This window comes from Pteropus medius, unplaced genomic scaffold (genome assembly GCF_902729225.1).
Source record: "Pteropus medius unplaced genomic scaffold, Ma_sr-lr_union100, whole genome shotgun sequence".
Taxonomy (NCBI): Eukaryota; Metazoa; Chordata; class Mammalia; order Chiroptera; family Pteropodidae; genus Pteropus; species Pteropus medius.
In genome coordinates, this window is record NW_024342471.1 from 3,063,862 (window position 1) to 3,069,120 (window position 5,259).

Sequence of the window (5,259 nt, forward strand, 5' to 3'; positions counted from 1 at the left end):
CCCAGAGAGGCAGGATGGACCAATAACTGGCATGGCAAGCAGGGCATCTAAGTGATGACCACAACCAATGGAGGGGTCTTCTCTTTTGCTTTAGTTTGTTAACTGGCTCTGCTGTCTGCTGGTTAACTCGATGTTTCGAGCTGTGCTGCTTTGTGCCGTATTTGCTGAGTCCTACTGAGCACAGATTATAGATTTTACCAGCCTAAACTGGAGGTTTCACTATTTGACTTTAAGAACAGGAGTATGGGATTGAGGCCCTCCTTAAATGTGGCCCTGGGTTGTGTACTTCGGCCTGGACCTCTCTGTGTGTCTCATTGAATTGCGTGTCTCAATTCTAGCATAAACCATGACTAATGCCAGTCTCAGGAGACCAACTCTTACCCTGTGACCATTGGGTGTGTGACCAATGTCCTGTGCTATATTCAGGTTCAACAGTGTTTGCTCATGCGGAAGAAAACAGTCACCATGTGGTCTGCTGAGGTTCATACCCCTAAAAGCAGATGGCGCGCCAGGATCCTACAGACCTTAAGTGTCTCTGCTGCTGCTTCTGCCACTGAAAAAGGTGGGTGATAGGGAAAAGACACCATGGCACCCCATGATACCCTATGGCATAAACTCTTACAAAAAGTGCCCCGAATATTTTATTCCTGCATCTCTTAAAGGGCCAAAGGATACCATGACCCTATTGGACAACCATAAAAGGGATCAAAAAAGACTCTGGAATTAATTGAGTGTGGCGTCTTAGCAACACACTAAAGGGCTACTCTGCTTCCTGTTTAGGCAGGGGCCCCTTAACCAATAAGATGACAATTGCCGTGGAGGAAACCCTTAATTCTGACAATACTGACTTGAAGCATTCTGAAGGAAGAGACTTATAGATAGGAGAAGGGCCTGTCCCAAAATAGTAACCATCTCCCCCAAAAATACCTGGATACAGGGAGAATAAAACGAAAACAGAGGTCCATAATTGGGGAGTGGTGACCTGATTGAAAATCCTAATTTTTCTGAAAGAATGTACACAACAAAAAGATGAAAGGGCACCCATTGGCTTTTGCCCCTCTGCAACATAGGTTCTGAATTAACTTTAACATCTGCTGAAATGAACCAATTGGCAAACTTTCATGGCCCTAACTCTAGAGTTCAAATTATACTTATACCAGGGAACTCCACTAAATTTAAACAAGATAGCCCTTCTAATCTTAGGGGAGTCACTAAACATAAAATAGAGGAGGAACCTTAACCATCAGAACTATTGCCTGGCCCAAATTCTCCATGGTCATAGCGCCCATTGCCCTATAATATCCCATAGTTGTCATGGGCATTTCCACTCGATGAGTAATAAAATTAACTTAAGTCTTTGGCACTTAATAATCAGCTTGACAAAAGGGACCCGATAGACTTTCTTCTTCCTCTCCATTTAAAATATTAATATAACCCGATATAAATTAAACACGGCTTTCAAAGATTAAAATCATTATATAAGACTTATTTAGAGAAAGGGTGATTATCCACACTGTTTCTCCATTTAACAGCCTGCTTCTAAACCTAGAAAGAATGAATGGTCCCTCACAAGGGGTTACCGCAATCTCAATGCTGCGGACTCACTCATTAAGAGCCTCATATCCAATATTATTAAAATTACGGGCTTAATCCAACCAACAACTAGGACTCTCCAGGGAGTACCCTCACAGCCCTGTCATCACACACAATCTTTACAGGCAAGATCTTAACCACATCAATTTTTCCAGGAGCACAGATATGACATCGCACTGATGACACCCTCCTCCTCCAAGGAGATTCATTTGACATGTTCATTCAGGACATACAAATACTCATAAAGAAACTCATAACAAAGGGGATAGGCCATTGATCCACATGTAGTACAAGGCCCACCACCCGATATTCATTTGGTCGGCGAAGAGTCACTTCACATGCTGACATTGTCAAGAAACAGCTATTGGACATGGTTCCATAGTGTAGCAGTTAGCACATCTGCTTTACACGCAGAAGGTCCTGGGTTCACACCCCAGCGGAGCCATGGTCCATGGTCTATGGCCATGCCACCCTGAACAAGCCTGATGTCTGATCCCTGAAGCTAAGCAGGGTTGGGCCTGGTTAGTACTTGGATGGGAGACCACCTAGAAAGACCAGGTGCTATAGGCATTAATAATAATAATGATAATAATAATAGAAAGAAACAGCTATTGACCCTCTATTACTCACAACATTAAAACAAGCCCAATATCTCTTATGCCTTTGGGGCTCTGAAAAAAACACATTTCTCATTTACAAATTTTTCTTAAGCCCATGTAAGTTGTTAATCACAAACATGCCCACCTCGAATGGGGAGACTACAACAAAAGCCTCTAGAATTTGTCCAAATTACATTATGCCCAATCTCCACCCTTTATCACCCAAAGACTCCTTCACTCGAGAGGCTTTTTCATTCCTCCCAAAATCTCTGGACCACCCATAATGGCCATAAGTCGTCTATGGCTTTTAATGGATGCTCTCTCCAGCCCCGCACCATACATCATTAGAATGGCAAGTGCTGGCTACATACAGAGCTTTCCTGGCAACAGAGCCTCTCACAGGTCCTGAACCTGGGACCCTCTATATTGAGCTGCCCACTATGCCTCAGGTCATGGAAGCAGCACCTCACAAGCTTGGCACAATCACAGAGGACTGTGCTAAAACAGAAATGGTACCTACAGGATAGAGTCGAATCTGGGCCCTCTGATGAATCCCACTTTCAGGACTCAATGGCCATTCCTGTCCTCAGTTCCTTGCCATATGCCATGGTGCTAGATGAAATCACCCTTTGGCTACTTGAGGAGCCCCATGGGATCAACTGAATTAACAGCAAAGGTAGTTCACACACCTTAAAGACATCATCCTACCATCACACACGATAGAGACCAATGGAAGGCTACTGCTGCTCATATCTTAACCAGGATGTCCCTGATAAGAGACAAGACTCAGGGTCAGCACAATTGGCCAAACTTCAGGCAGTCATCTTACCACTGTATTCTCTGGCCAACAATTGGCCCTATCTACATATTTTTATAGATTTTTGGACCGTTACCAATGGTCTTGCTATCTGGTCTGACCAATGGCAGCGACAACAATTCATTATCCAAGGTCGCCCCGCTTTGGGGTAAAGAATTCCGGGAATTTCTTGCTTCATGGATACTCAAAATATAAATCAAAGTTACGCATATTTTTCTCCACATAGTAAACCCACAAATTCACAAGGCCTCATCAAGACACTTCTTATCCCCTTTAAAATTCAGGACATCATCAATAGTTACCAAGGCACCCATTTCACTTCTCAGACTACACAATACTAGGCCTTTTTTAAAAAACAGCTTTATTAAGATATAATTTGCATACTATATAATTCCCCATTTGAGGTGTACAAGTCAATGGCTTTTTGTATATTCACAGATTCGTGCAACCATCACTATAATTGATTTTAGAACATTTTTATTACTCCAGAAAGAAGCTCTGTATCTTAGTCATCACCCCTCTCTCTCTTCATCCCTCACCCTAGCCCTTGGCAGCCACTGATCTACATTCTGTCTCTATAGATTAGTCTATTCTGGATATGATTCCATAGTTTACAGAATCATAAACTATGAGGTCTATTGTGTCTGACTTCTTTCACTTAGTTTAATGTTTTCAAGGTTCATCCACATTGTAACATGGTCAGCTTCATTCTTTTTTGTGCTTGAATAATATTGCATTGTATGTATTTACCACATTTTGTTTATTCTTTAATCTGGTGAGGGACTCTTGGATTGTTTTCATATTTTGGCTATTGTAAAAAATGTCGATATGGACATTGATGTACAATTATCTCTTTGAGGGTCTGTTTTCAATTCTTCTGGGTATGTACTTAAGAGAGAAATTGTTGGATCATATGGTAATTCTGACTGCCAAACTGTTTTCCACAGTGGCTACATCATTTAACATTCCACCAGTAATGCACAAGGATTCCAATTTCTCCACATCCTCACCAACATTTGTTATTTTCCATTTATTTTTATTACAACCATCTTAGTATGTGTAAAATGGTATCTCATTGTGGTTTTGATGTGCTTTCCCTAATGATTAGTGAGGTTGAGCAACTTTTCATGTGCTTATATCTGCTTTGGAGAGATGTCTATTCAATTATTTGCCTATTTTTAAAAATTATTAGGGTGATATTGCTTAATAAAATTATATAGGTTTCAAGCGTACAATTCAATAATACATCATCTGTATATTGCATTGTGTTTTCACCATCCAAAGTCATATCTCCTTCCGTCATCATATATTTGACCCCCTTTACCCTTATCTACTATTTCCTCTAGTTATTACTAAACTATTATCTATCTATGAGTTTTTGTTTGTTTGCCTTGTTCATTTGTTTCTTTCAGTCTTGTACCACACATATGAGTGAAATCATATGGTCCTCAACTTTTTCTGTCTTACTTATTTCACTGAGCATGACAATCTCAAGATCCATCCATGTTGTCACAAATGGCAGTATTTCATCTTTTCTCATGGCTGAGTAATATTCCATTGTCTATATGTGCCACATCTTCTTTATCCAATCATCTATTGAAGGGCACTTCGGTTGTTTCCATGTCTTGGCCACTGTGAATAATTCTCTAATAAACATTGGGGTGCATATATCTTTATGGATAAATTTTTTCAAAATTTTCAAGTAGATATCCAGAAAAAGGACTGCTGGGTATTTGGTAATTCTATTCTTAATTTTTTGAGGATTCTCCATAGTGTTTTCCATAGTGGCTGTACCAACTTACATTTCCACCAGCAGTGTATGAGGGTTCCTTTTTCCCCAAAACTTCTCCAACACTTGTTATTACTTGTCTTGTTGATAATAGCCATTCTAATAGGTGTGAAGTGGTATCTCATTGCGGGTTTGATTTGCATTTCTCTAATGCAATGTCTGTTCATTTGCCCATTTTTAAATTGGGTTGTTTGTCTTCTGGTTGTGGATTATAGGAGTTCTTTAAATATTCAGGATATTAAACCTTTATCAAATATAATTTGTAAATTTTTTTACCATCCTGTGGGTTGCCTTAGCACTCTATTGATAGAGTCCATTTCCTAATTGGGTCATCTTTTATTACTGAGTTGTAAAACTTCTCTTTTTAATTTTTATTTTTTCAATTACAGTTGACATTCAGTATTATATCGGTTTCAGGTGTATAACATAGTGGTTAGACATTTATATAACTTACAAAGTGG

General features: G+C 39.8%; 1 pseudogene; it reads left to right on the top strand.

Annotated features, from left to right (window-relative positions):
* The first annotated feature begins 2,047 nt into the window (after positions 1-2,047).
* LOC120604192 (uncharacterized) lies at positions 2,048-2,163 on the top strand (annotated as a pseudogene).
* The last annotated feature ends 3,096 nt before the right edge of the window (positions 2,164-5,259 follow it).